The sequence below is a fragment of the Ovis canadensis genome, chromosome 7, assembly GCF_042477335.2.
Source record: "Ovis canadensis isolate MfBH-ARS-UI-01 breed Bighorn chromosome 7, ARS-UI_OviCan_v2, whole genome shotgun sequence".
In the NCBI taxonomy this organism is placed as follows: domain Eukaryota; kingdom Metazoa; phylum Chordata; class Mammalia; order Artiodactyla; family Bovidae; genus Ovis; species Ovis canadensis.
The window spans coordinates 25,680,098-25,695,199 of NC_091251.1; positions in this window are offsets into that span (position 1 = coordinate 25,680,098).

Consider the following 15,102-nt stretch of genomic DNA (forward strand, 5'->3'; position numbering starts at 1 on the left):
GTTATTCATAAGAATGGAATAAAGATAACAAGCTTGTATTTGTAGCATTTTCACTCTGAGGGAAAACTGTTTTGTTACTCTATTTTTTCTTTTTTTTAATGCAGGGGAAAACCAAGGGGTGAAAGCAGCAGGTCGTTATATAGAAGCAAAGAAACAGCAGGAACTGAGGGGGGAAAAAAGGCCCAAAGAAAGGTCTGTCTTCAAAGGCGAATGTGTGACATCTGGGAGCAGGCTAGGTTCTGGAACCCAGGGCCAGGACAGCAAGACAGGAAGGGCTCCAACATTCCCAGCGGCCAAAGAGAGCCTTTGGGTTTTCAGGGCTCATCTGAAAGACACCCGCACACTAAATAGCCTGGTATTCAATTTATTCTCTGCAGAAGAATGAAAGGCTGACTCAATGCTGCAAGGATGTGAACTTGGGTTCTGAGGGAGCCGGGTGAGGATGGTTTTAAACACTAAACCAGCCCCTGCAGGCAGGGGAGCACCCGTATAGTAAAGGACATGGAAAGCAGTCATCGCCTTTTAAAAAGAATATTTCTGTTTTCATTATCATTTAGGGCTGTAGTCAGTGTTGAATGATAATAAGAAACTGGCATGGGGAAAAAAATGCGCTCAAATCGCAGGCGTACACAATAAAAATGCTATTATAGACTTTTGTGAATATAAATAGTTTTTTAAATGAGGCTGCTAAGACTGGCATCTTAGATGCTACCTGAAAAAGAGTCATGGTTATATATTCCAACAGTTGCACCCGCCCCTGGGCTTGGCTTTCCACTGCAGAATGGGCTGGGTAATTTTTTTGGAATAAATATCAAAGGGGTAAGGAAGGGAGGCGAGGATTGAAGTGGAGGGAGCACAAAGGGCAAAGAGAAATGACTTGATGCCCAACAGGAGGAAATTGAAGAGGACAAAGGGAAGCGGAGGATAAAAAGGAACGAGGATGGGTTTACTCAGAGTCCCGTTAAATAATGCATCCTCAATCAGATCGAAGAACAGGCTTCACTTGGTGATTTTGTCCCTGCATTTAGCCTCAACCCCAAACAGTCAGGGTGTTGGTTTCTTTGCTTTCCCCCATTCGGATGAAGGTGTTGCAGTAATGCGTATTCAACGGGAACATAATAATGTCTTTGCTGGAATTTCTTCTTCTGGAGTTACTCCCCCTCCCCACCACGTGAGTTCATAAATGTCAAGGGGGCCTAGTTGAAAAGTGGGCAGCGGAGGAGGCCCATATTGAGAATCCATTGTGGGGGATTCCCTGGCAGCCCAGTGGTTTGGACTCTTAAGGGTTTGATCCCTGGTCAGGGAATTAGAATCGCTCAAGCCTCAAAGCAAGCCAAAACGAAAAAAGGAAGACAGAAATTTCCTTGCAAAGGTCCAGGCTTGGTGTGGACAATGTAAAGTGAGCATCAGGAAGGGCTTTCTGACAGTGAGGAATGTTGCACCCTGGAAGCATAATAAAAGAGCTCGTTGAATTTCAGAGCAGTGGGTCTTCCTGAAGCTGGAGATTCAGACTAGAATAACCACCGCACATCTCTCACATCATTCAGGTACAAATCCTCAGCCAACCAGGCAATGATGTGTGGAGTTTGGTCTTCTGGGTCTGAGACTACTGACCACTGTCTGGAGGAAGCAATGGGGGCATGGAGATCTACCAAGTGAGTTTCAGCGTCTATGATAAGTTCCATCCACTTATTGGTGTTGAGCCCAGAGAGTGTGAGTAAAGAGACGGACACATGCAGATGAAAAGCACCATAGGGTAGCTGAGAATATGGCATCAGAGCTGGGTCACTGCCATCTGGGTGCCCTGTGAGGGCCTCAGGGCAGGACTCAAGTCAGCCTGCTCTTCTCGTCAGCTCTCAGTGGACCTCCTGCCACACTTGGCCAATCTTTCAGCCCACGGCACTACTGTTTCCTAGATTCCAGCTCCACACCTAGAGCCATCCCTCCGTGATGCCGTTGCTGGTCCTCCTCCTCCCCATTCATTGCAATCTGCCTGCTCTCAAGTCCTTCAAGACCCTCCCTCATCTATCCCTTCTTTCCCATCCCCTCTGATCTACCAATTCACTTTCTGATCTACCCAAGTTGAAACCATTTCTCCTCTGTAGGAGCGTCCCTCCAGTCTCCTTCCTGCTCTCATCTCCTCCTCCTTCTTCGAATAAACCATCCTGACATCATCTCCAGATTGATCTCTCGATGTGTGACTGGGATCGTACCACTCCTCTGCTTGAAAGCTTTCCAGGGGTCTCCATTGCTTATACCACAAAGCCCAGGATTGGGTAACCGGTCATTCAGCGAAAGCCACCTTCCGTTCCCTTGTTGTCGTGTGTCAGCTTGATGTTTTACCTTCTTCTCTGCTCACACTCAGTTCAGCCACCGCCTCCACTGCTTGGCCATCCCCTGGCCTGAACTGTTATACTTAGAATCTCCAAGTATATTTAGCAATGCTCTTTTTCACATACATGTCCATTTGGCAATTCATGGCTCATTACCTGTGGCATCTCATCTGTTTCACATGACATCGTTTTGCCTCCTTGTGTCTCCACTGCCTGATCAGTGTGAAAGCTTCCTGGTCTGCAAGCACTGTCCACATCTTAATTTGCGTGTGTGCCTTAATCAGTTGCTATGAACAGAGTAGGTGCTCATTAAACGCTTAACTTAGGAGAGGAAAACCTTCAGAGAATTCTTCTTCACGAAGGTCTTGAAAGTCAGCAGTCTGCTCTGGAAATTACAGAAAAGGACTGCCTTCCCAAAAAGCTTCAGCCCCGGTTGAGGCAACCCTCCACATGACCCACTTCATCTCACCTTCATGGCTCAGCTCGGATTAAAAATTCAAGAGCTTCACTGGAAACACCCACCAGGAGGCAACACAGAAGAGAGGAAATTCTGTAAAGGTCCCCGGATCTGACCCAATCACGATAAGACTAATTTTGGCTCATGACCCAACAAGCCACACAGGTAGGGTTATGAGTACAGGCTCTGGCCAGAGCCGAGCAACAGCACTTCTGGGACCCTGAGGGTGCACACATGCTTGCCTACATGCAGATTCAGACATACATAATCATCCTCAGCAGAATTTTAAAACTTTGTTCCCAAATAGCCTATGGAATTGAATTTCTGATATCTGAGTGCATATACGGATATGCATTTTCCATTACTTGTTTACGCAGACTATAAAACATCACTGTAGAGGAGTCGCCAATTTATTAATGGGTTGCCCGCTTCAAGTTCATTTGTTGGCTATTTGGAACTCAGAAGGCATTTTTCCCTGGAAGCAAGAGTGTGCCCAAGCACACTTAACCCATAATGTGCTGTGCTTTAATACCACAAAGGTTTTCATTCTGTTCATCAGAGGTTTGCAAACTCAAATGCCTGCGGTGGCCAGGGAGGCAGGGGTGGACAATTTGAATGAGGAGAGTCAGGTCAGGAGACCAGGGAATGAGGGAGACCGCTGCACATGCCCCATCTAAATGGGTTCCCCATCTGCCCATGCTGGAGCCCCTCCCCAGCCCCAGCAGCGGCTGCCATGTGGCTGCCCACAGGCCCAGTGCAGATCAGGAGAAGCCAAACACCAAATCTTAAGCTGAAAATAGTTGGCAACTAATTAGAAAAATATGTATACACAGTATAGATGAAATAAGACACATTGTCCTGCTGAAACTGGGCTCATGCTTACAACCTCCACTTAATAATGTTGCTTCTTGGACTTCCCTGGTGGTCCAGGGGTTAAACTGCACTTTCACTGGAGAGGGTGTGAGTTCAGTCCCAGGCGGGGAAACTAAGAGCCCACATGCTGCACCGCACAGCCAGAAATAATAATAATGTTGCTTCTTTGAGAAAAAGACATTCATCTAATTTCTACAAGCCAACAGGAAACTATTTTCTCTCTTCCGCTAACATGGGTGGCTCTTCCTGGGTATAGTCCTAGGTTAAGGCTCTACCTTGCATGATTGAAGGCTAATATCTCTGGGGTTCTTAGAGCCCAAGGTTGCTATAGGGCCCTGTGGCCTAAATCTAAACCCCACACTTGGCCCCATCACTAAGTGTGAGGACAGGACCTTTCCATTCCCTTCCAATGTGTCAGGGTCATTAGTTAACAGGGTATATATATATGAGTACTCTTGCCTGGAAAATCCCATGGACAGAGGAGCCTGGTAGGCTGCAGTCCATGGGGTCGCTAAGAGTCGGACACGACTGAGTGACTTCACTTTCACTTTTCACTTTTATGCATTGGAGAAGGAAATGGCAACCCACTCCAGTGTTCTTGCCTGGAAAATCCCAGGGACGGGGGAGGCTGGTGGGCTGCCGTCTATGGGGTCGCACAGGGTCGGACATGACTGAAGCGACTTAGCAGCAGCTTATGTGTGAGTTAGGACCTGCCTGTGTTTTACTTTACGTTATGGTGGTGGTGGTTATTACTGCTCTCTTATTTTGTCTGTTTGTTTGCTTTTACTGATTATAAATGCTATATGAGTTCACTATAGAAAACTTGGAAATTTTTCCCTCCTAGAAGTAATCATTGTTAATAATGATTTCCTTTCTGTTTTTTTTAAATCTCTTCCTTTCTAATTTTTCTACACTACATAGGTGTAGTGGGTTGAACGGTGGTGCCCGTCACTCCACTTTCCCCTAAAAAAGTTATGTCCACGTCCTAATCTCTGAAACCTATAAATGTGACCTTACTTGGAAAAGGAATCTTAAGGGTCTTGAGATGAGAATCTAGCCTGTGGCACCACCGATGTCCCAGTTCCTAGCGCCAAACCTAGAGTCATCCCTCCATGATAGATTATCCAGGTAGCTCCTAAATCCAGTGACAAATATCCTTAGAGGAGACACACAGAAGAGGAGGAGACAGTGTGACTGTGGAGGCAGAGGGATGAGGCCACAAGTCAAGGAACCCCAACAGCCACCAACGCTGGAGGAGGAAAGGGACAGGTTCTCCCCAGGAGCCGTGGGAGGGAGCATGGTCCTGCCAGACTTCGGACTTCCGGCCTCAAGAACTATGAAAGTAAATTTCTGTTTCGCTAATTTCGTGGTAATTTGTTGAGGCAGCCCTAGGAAAATAACACAACAATACATGAGCAAATGGATGTAATTAATTCAAACAATACAGGATTAAGTAAAGTAAAAAAGAGTGATGATCTCTTACCTGCCACACAAATCCCTCTGTGCTCCCAGTTAGTAGTAGCTGTTGGTAATAGCCCTTCTAGGTCTTTTCCTATGCATGCCACACACACACACAGAGACATATGCACATAAATATATTTATATGTCTTTTTTTTAATAAATGGAAGTATGATATTCTGCTATTTGTTCTTTTTAAAATTCAGTATTTCTGAGGGATATTCCCATGTCTGTACATAAAGATCTGCCTGATGCTTCTCAATGATTGCAGTATATTCTGTGAACATAGCTTATGCCATTGTTTTCAACGATTCTAAACTTAGTAACAATATTACAACGATAAACCAAAGTTGACTCTCTTCATGTGGCTACAAGTGAAGTTATTCCCCTCCCTTTTCAACCTACGTATTAAACATATATAGCATGTATATGTGTGTGAGAGAGAGAGAATTAGTACTGTTCACCAAATACTTCTGGATATCTTCTGCCCTTGGGATTGCGTGTGACCAAATAACTTGCTTTAGCTAGTGATCTAGTGGCTCAGCAGTGAAGAATCTGCCTGCAATGTAGAAGACTGGGGTAGACGTAGGTTCAGTCCCTGGGTAGGAAGATCCCTTGGAGAAGGAAATGGTCACCCACTTCAGTACGCTTGCCGGAATAATCCCATGGACAGGGGAGCCTGGCAGACTACAGTCCATGGGGTTGCAAAGGAGTCAGACATGACTAAGCGCATACCCTTGCATGTAAACAGAGGTCACTGCTGTCATTTCCAACTGGAATCTTTAACAGCAAGTCCACAACTGTCTCATTCTTTTTCCCCTGCAAAGTAATTGCAGAAGTGCTAAAAGGAGCCCCATCAGTCCAGGTGTCTTGGTAAGGATGACATAGAGTGCAGGGACAGGGACTTCCCCGGCAGTCCAGTGCTTACAGCTTCATGCTTTTACTGCTGAGGACAAAGGCTCAATACCTGGTCAGGGAACTAAGATCTCACAAGCCATCCGGTGTGCCCCTCTTTCAAAAAACAACATTTGACACCCCAGAGTGGAGAGACAAATAGTGTGAGCAAAAAATAAAGCTTTGCGGTTTTAAATCACTGAGACTTGAGGGTTGTTTATTACTGCAGCACAACCCAGCTAATCATAACTGATTTTACATATACAATATATACGTGATATATATATACACACATTTATATTTTTATATCTATATACATTTATATGTTTTCATATATGGATCGTACCCTTCTAAAATTGGAGAAAGCTTAAAACAAGTGGTTTGAAAGAAAAATGTGTGGTTTATTACAGCCTGCTCTGTATTAATCAACGATACAATTAACAATACACAGTACTTACTGTGTACACACTGTTTACTTACTTACCCTTTTAACATTTTCGCTAAGATGATGAGCTTAATGCTAGTGGAAATAAAACCCCATGCTGCCAGTATCAGGCATATGACAATGGCCATAAATAAACAAATATGTTGTTTGTACATGTGGGTCTGTGAGCTTGGTTTCTATCTCTATGCACCATTGTGCTCTGCATCTATTAATGAGGTTTCAGGCTCTTTTCTATGGTTTAATGTACGTTTGAGAAGACAGTGCTCTGTAGGCTCAGAGAAGAGCCCTTCTCTCTTGCTTCTGGATGGGGGATTGGCAGGTGCTGTTCGCATTACGGAGGGAGGAAGCACTGTTCTCTGATCAACAGTGATGCCTCCAGCTGATTAAAGAACATTGTAGAACTGGAAGGGGATCAAAATGCCTCTAGTTCTCTAAGTCAGAAAAGACAAGGCCTTGAAGGCTAAAATGATAAACATAACAAGAGCCTTATGGTTTCAGTGAAAGATATCCAAGATCCAAGCCTTTTTTCCTCCTGGGTAGGAAAATATTTTTTTAATGATCTCTCTTAAAATGTCAGATTTAATAGAAAAAAAAAAAGAAAAAAGAAAAGAAAACCCTCCTGCTCTCCCCTACCAAAACACTGCAATCAGAGAAGGTTCCTTAATCGTGGCTCTGACCGCCTTCACAATCTACAGGGAAGATGGACAGCACATACCAGTAGCCTCCCACTCTCCTGGGTTTGATGACGGTAGCCAGCCACACAATCAAAGACGCCTGTAATGAAGACGACATTTTAAATTTAAAATTCAAATATTCAAAAATGCCAAGGCCTCCTATCACCTGTCACAGCGGGATTTTAAGAGAGGATCCTAATCCGGGAGCGGGGGTGGGGGAGGGGTGGATATAGCATCATTCCTCTGTAGCAGCTAAAGGGGGTAAAACAAAAGGAGATGGTTCTACCCACCAGATCGCCCTCCAAGATGCCCTCTCCAAGATGATCCTGTGTTAGCAAAGGGGGCTGGGCTCTATGCAATGATTCCTTAGTAGGTTCTCTGTCCCGCGTAAATCCGTGCTGCTTAAGATTAATAGAGGGACATCCCAGGTGGTCCAGTGGCTGGGACTCTGTGCTTGAATGCAGGGGGCCTGGGTTCGAGCCTTAGTTCAGGAACTAGATCTCACATGATGCAGCTAAAGATCCCACATGCCACACTAGGACCCAGTTCAGCCAAATAAATAAATACTTTTTTTAAAAAAATTAATAGAATGTGGGTTTGTATTGGTGGAGTTTTCTCCTCCTTAGCTTGAATTAACCAAAGCAGCATTATCTATCATTCATTTACTTTCATTTAGCCTCTGGATTGGTTCTCTCATTTCTTTTTTTAAGAAGGTCATTTATGCTGCTCTCAGAAACTTGATAAATACTATGGTTTTAAGTATAACTTATTGAGTTCAAATGTGTGTTATGGTCTGAATGTTTGTGTCCCCCCGACAAATTCATATGCTGCAATCCTAACCCTCACAGACTACGGTATTAATAGGTGGGACCTTTGGGAGTTGCTTAAGTCATGAAGTGGAACCTTCATGACTGGAATTAGTGCCTTAAAAAAGAGGCTCTGAAAAAAAAAAAGAAGGTCTGTGTTAGAGAGGGTTTGGAGAAAAAGGAACCCTCTTACACTGTTGGTGGGAATGCAAACTAGTACAGCCACCATGAGAACAGTGTGGAGATTCCTTTAAAAACTGGAAATAGAACTGCCTTATGACCCAGCAATCCCACTGCTGGGCATACACACTGAGGAAACCAGAATTGAAAGAGACATGTGTACTCCAATGTGCATCACAGCACTGTTTACAATAGCCAGGACATGGAAGCAACCTAGATGCCACAAACAAATGGATAAGGAAGTTGTGGTACATATACACAATGGAATATTACTCAGCTATAAAAAAAGAACACATTTGAGTCAGTTCTAATGAGGTGGATGAAACTGCAGCCTATTATACAGAGTGAAGTAAGTTAGAAAGAGAAACACCTGTATAGTCTATCGACACATATATATGGAATTTAGAAATGGTAACGACAACCCTATATGCAAAACAGCAAAAGAGACACGGATGTAAAGAACAGGCTTTGGAACTCTGTGGCAGAAGGCAAGGGTGGGATGATTTGAGAGAATAGCATTGAAACATGTATATTAGCATATGTAAAACAGATGACCAGTGCAAGTTCGATGCATGAAGCAGGGCACTCAAAGCCAGTGCTCTGGGACAACCCAGAGGGATGCATGAGAGGGAGGTGGGAGGGGGCTTCAGGATGGGGGACATATGTGTACCTGTGGCCGAGTCACATTGATGTGTAGCCAAAACCACACAATATTGTAAGGTAATTGGCCTCCAATTAGAATTAATGAATTAAAAATAAAAATAAATTTTAAAAAAAAGGTGGGCTCTGGAGAGATCTGTAGCCCCTTCTGCCATGTGAGGATTCAAAGAGAAGTCTGAAACCCAGAAGAGGGTCCCCACCCAATAGTGCTACCACCCTGATCTCCAAGTTCCAGCCTCCAAAACTGTGAGAAATAAACTTCTGTTGTTTACAGACTACCCAGTCTGTAGTATTTTGTTACAGCAGCCTGAACGGACTAAGACAGCTAGGCAGGATTCTAAGATGGTCCCAGGATTCTCGTCTCCAGTGCACACACACCTTCCGCAGGCTACTCAGTCAAACACGAATCTGGGTGCTACTGTGAAGGGGTCCTGCAAATGCAATTAAATTCTCCAAGCAGTTGACCTTAAAATAGAAGACTATCCTCAGTGGTCCTCAGAGGAACTGGGTTCTCCTGGTGAAAGAGATATGAAGTGTAGAAGGGCCTATGGAGGGGGTACACGGGTGGTCTCCTAACTTCCTCCTATGCTTAGCGTCCTGCCTAACACCCAGCAAGAGAAGAGGGGCTATAGTCCTACAGCTGCAAGGAACTGAATTCTGCCAACAGCCCTGTGAGCTTGAAAGAAAACCCTGAGCTCCCGAAAGGAATCAGCGCAGCTGACATTTTGAGTTCAGTCTTGTGAGATCCTGAGCCAAGAACCTCATTAGGCCATGCCCAGGCTTCGGGACTCCCGAAACTGCAAGGTAATCAACAAGTGTTTGGAGACTTCCCTGGTGGTCCAGTGGTTAAGAGCCTGCCTTAATGTAGGAGACATGGGTTCAATCCCTGGTGGGGGAACTAAGATCCCACACTCTGCAGGGTAACTAAGCCTGCACATGGTAACTGAGACCACACGCCACAACAAAGTTCCCATGTGCCAAAACTAAGGCCCAACACAGCCAAATAAACAGTTGCAACTTTAAAAACTAATAAATTAAATAAATAAATACATGAGTGAAGCTGCTAAATTTTGGTGGGAATTCATTATACAGCAATAGAAACCTAATACAAACAGACATAGGCCTTACTCTGGCCTAAAATGTAAAAAAAGTCAAGTATAACTTAATTTTAACTGTATACCATGACTGATACTTCATTGGTAATAATAATCCTACAAGATGGGTGAAAGCAATTCCATCAAATACAAAAAAATTAAAATGACAAATAGCAATGTTCCTATATTTGCCTGATAAATAGCTATCCACATGACTGAATGAATTTTCTTCTAGTCCGCTTCAAGACTTAAAGGATTTTCTTTTTCTTTCCTGTATTAATCAATGAAGCTTAGTTTCTAATTAATTTTGGAGCATCTGGATCTTTGAGCTCCTTGGATAAAGGTATTGTTTAACGCTAAGGTTATTTGCTGGTTTGGTTTTTGTCTCAAATAATTGGTTGCATTTTAATGACAGTATATGAAAGGCAAGTCTCAACGGCTCAGATACTAGCACAGAAGGTACTTTATCTGAAGCACCCGCCCCCACTACAAAAATCAATGAAACAGCGCCCCTTTGTGGTAGAGGGGCAAAAGTATCCATACGCTAACCTCGCTGAGATACAATTGGCAAGCACAATAATTTTCTCTTTAAAAAATTAGAAAGAGTTAAGTAGAATATTTTATTTTATTTTTTTTTTTAAATTTTTAGTTTTTTATTTTTTAAATTTTAAAATCTTTAATTCTTACATGCATTCCCAAACATGAACCCCCCTCCCACCTCCCTCCCCAGAACATCTTTCTGGGTCATCCCCATGCACCAGCCCCAAGCATGCTGCATCCTGCGTCAGACATAGACTGGCGATTCAATTCACATGATAGTATACATGTTAAGTAGAATATTTTAGAGTAATCATTGCAAACTGGATTATAAGGATTCACGGGGTGTTTAGAGAGCCAAAAGGGAGCCATTGTATTTGCTGGGAAAAGTGAAAATCAAGGATTAATGGCCTTTAACATATAGGAAATTAAATCACCCCTAATACAAACGGCAAAGCAATGTCAGCAGCAGTTTGTCCTCCGATGACTCTTCCACTGAGATGGAGCACAAATGGAAGCAAGCTGATTCTTCAGATAAATGGGATCATGTTAGACATTTACATGACCCTTTAGAGTCATTGAGTCGTTGATACCAATACCCAACAACATCTGTCCTGCTTAGCTGCATTTTGTGATTGAAATCATGAAGGCCCAGGGAAGTTAGGAAAGTAGTAGGGTCACATTTGAAACCCAATGTTTCCAGTTCTCTAAACCTAAAATGACTAGGTTTATCCCATGGTCCACTGTAGAGAAGGTACCCCACTCTGTGCCTGGCTGTTTAGCAGCTGAAAGGTGGCATGGCTGAGCCATTGCTGCCAGGGCTCTGTGTCCAAACTGCTTGGCTTCCAAGGCTGGCTCAAGCCTGTGGCCCGGGGCAATTAGTCAATCCTCCTGTACTCCGGTTTCCTCACTTGCAGAATGCAATTGGTAACAGTATTACAGTCAAGGCATTATTTTGAGGATTAAATGAGAAACATACGAACAGGGCCTGGGAGCTAGTGAAAGTTTGGGAAACGTTAGCTGTTAAGTACAATAGCTGATGCTTCATAGGTTGACAAGCACTTCAAAAAGCTGCAAACATTTGGGGTTATATCTAAAGACTTCTAGGACTTTCCTGGTGGTTCAGTGGTTAAGAATCCACCTGCCAAAGCAGGAGACACGGGTCCAATCCCTGGTCTGGGAAGATGCCACGGGGCAGCTAAGCCCATGCGCCACAACTACTGAAGCTCTTGCACCCTACAGCCTGTGTTCCACCACAAAGAGAAGCCATCACAATGAGTCCCTACTCAGAGCAACAAGGACACGGCACAGCCAAAAAACTAAAATGAAAGAAGGAAAGAAAAGAAGGAAGACTTCTAGGATATGTATCAGATATCGACAATGGTAAATTACATGGAAGAAGTAGACTTTGCATGCAAGCAGAACTTCAGCCTTTTCACTTCAGTATTGTTGAAATGTATTGCAACAAGCATGTACTGTCGTGATTTTAAATAAGTAAAGAAAGAATATTTCAAAGCCTGCTTCAATAATCCCCTCTAGCCCTGGGATCTCATCATCCAGAATTCCTTTTATACATTTAACCTCCTTGTCCTCTAAGCCCTTTGTAAAGACACCCCGTCCTCTCTAGGCTAACCCTTGGATGAAACCTTTTGATTATAATCCAGTGGTTGCTGATGTCTGCACTCCCAGGGCACATCTGCAAAAACAGCAGGCAAATGCTCCGAACTCTTGCAGCGTAAGCATGCTGGTGCTCAGCCTGAAGAAGACTGCAGTCAAGCACCAGGGAAACTTGACCACAATCAGAGATTTCTATCAGCTGCAGAGCACTGCAAGCTGTCGCAGCATTCTGCTATCTGGGCACCAGGCTGTCCATCTGCACTCAGACTGACAAGGAAAGGAAAAACTGCAAAGAGAAGCACGCTATCAAGCATCCTTCCCAGTGTGGCAATGACATTTAGAACTGCTGGAGAATCCTGGAGCAGCTTCATCAGGACTTTTAGTATCTAGTGAGGAGTTTTGAGATAAATAGGCAAGGCTTCGGCAAGTTCCTTAATCTCCTTTGTAAAGTGGGGCTATGTTACTGAGGATAACACCAGCTGCCATAAGAAGTTTATTTCACTCCTGCAAGAGACTCCTGGGGATGCTCCTGGGGAGGGAAGACAGAACTCTGCTCTGCATAGCTCTTCAGGGACCCACGTTCGTTCGAAGGGTTGGTGGGTATGCTGTCTTCAATGCCAACTTTCAAGATCCCCTGGGCTCTGGCATCCATTCAGGAACAGGAAAGAGGAATATCCATGTGAGGTGTTCAAGGGTCAGGCCTAGAAATGATGTCATTACCTTTTGTGGCCACACCTATCTATATGCAAGGAAGGCTGGGAAATGTGCAGTCACCTGTGTGCCCAGAAGAAAAAAAGGGTATGGATTTGGTTAACAGGAAATCACATGTAGACCAGCACTGTAAGAAGAGGTGAGACTAAAGCTGGAGTAGTCACAGGTACAAGAGTTGAGGTGACGGTAGAGGCAACTTCGCGTAAGGGCTTTGAGTTGAGGACACTCGAGCGGTCACTAACACTGCTCACCAGGGGGTTTCAGCGCACCGCCTTCAAGCCAAGAGGGAGGAGCTGCATTGCCACCCAAACAGCCCACCTCCACCCTCTTTTCTGACCTGGGATGTGTGGTCATGTGATTAGTTCTGGCCACTAGGCAGAAGAAACATGTGTCATTTCCAGACTGAGCTTTTAATTTCTGACCTAAGGCTGTCTAGGTGCCTCTTTTCCCTCTGCCAGTGAAGAGCAAGGGGGCTTCCCTGGTGGCTCAGTGGTAAAAAAATTCGCCTGCCAATGCAGGAATTGTGGGTTCTATCCCTGGGTTGGGAAGATCCTCTGGAGAAGGAAATGGCAACCCACTCCAGTATTCTTGCCTGGAAAATCCCATGAACAGAGGAGCCTGGTGGGTTACAGTACAGTCCATGGGGTTGCAAGAGTTGGACACGACTTAGCGGCTAAACAACAACAATGAACAGCAAATAGTATTTCAGACAGGACTGACTCCATCCAGCCTGGGCCCTGGAGAAAATACAGAATGGATCTTACAGGCACCCATGCAACATCTTGTTGTTTTAAGTCATTGGGATTTTTGAAGTTGTATATTACTGCAGCATAACCTAGTTTATTCTGACTGAGAAAGAAACATATTTTCATCCAAGAAGCATGAGATGGTCTGTGAGACAAACAAATCAACAAAAAGGCATTCTTGTCCATTTTAGATCATCAGTTCCAAGAAATAAGGGAGTATGCTTTTGAGAACATAATTTGTACATTATCGTTGTCACGCAAGCCAAAGAAGTGCTTGGCAGGCCTTGGATTATTTTAAATACTGATAACCTCAACTTTCAATAGAGCCCCAGACACATTCTCTACCTTGAAAGATCACTAATCCCAACTTAGAGGAAGTTTAAAGTTGTTGTTGAGCTGCTCAGTCGTGTCCAACTCTTTCGACCCCATGGACTGCAGCATGCTAGGTTTCCCTGTCCTTCACTATTGTTTTAAATAGTTTAAAGTAACGCTAAAGAGAGATGTTAAGGACACATAAGAAGTCAAAAAAAAAAAAGAAAGAAAGAAAATGGGAGCACTTTGGAGGGAATCATGAGCAGCTGTCAGAAGCATTCTTATGTAAAGGTCAAATCCTGTTGCGTGCCTGGGGTCTCTAGACCTGTCCTCCTGCACTGCTGGTTGCCATATGGGCCCGCCTAGTGCTTTGACCTGGGGACCAGCACTGTGACGTTCTCCTAACTTGTGCCATTCTGTCTCAGACCTCACTCACATCATCCCACATGCGGATAACTTCACATAAAAATGCAATGAGTGAGCGATCATGACTTTTTAATATATTCCCCCAGAGGGCCTTCCCTGGTGGCCCAGGTTAAGACTCCACATTTCCAATGCAGGGGATGAGGGCTCATCCCTAGCCAGGGAACTCAGATCCTGAATGCCTTGCAGCACAGCCAAAAGATAAAAAAGATTAAAAATGACAACAACAAAAAATATGTTCTCCTAGAGCAGAGGGCCCCAACACCACTGCCCCCAGCCCAGGCCACACAGCAGGAGGTGAGGGGTGGAAGAGTGAACAAAGCTTCACCTGTGCTTACAGCTGCTCCCCAAAGCTGGTATTACCATCTGAACTCCACTTCCTGTCAGACCAGCAGAGGCACTAAATTCTCATAGGATGCAAACCCTAAATGTAATGAGGTTGAATCATCCTGAAACCATTCCCCCACCCAGCCACCCCACCCCCCGCCACACACCCACCTCCACCCCTAGTCAGTGGAAAACTGTCTTCCAAGAAAACTGTCCCTGGTGCCAAGAGGGTTCAGACCAGTGCCCTAGCGAAAGTAATCAAACTGAATACTTTAGTTCCGCTCACTTTAGCATAAAAGAAAGTGCCAATGCTCTTCCACCAGCTCGTTGAGGTGCCTTAACTAGCACTGAACAAGTTGACTATAAACTCCTTAGATATAAGAGTTATATTTTATTCATCTGTGAAGAGTGAGGAGCCTGCTTTGGATTCAGCCAGATTCCAGCTTGGATATTGATTCCATCACTTAATAACTGGATAATCTTGACCTTGATAGGCTTAACCTCTCTAATCTTATTTCATCATCTGTAAAATGGGGATAATAATGCCTGACTCCA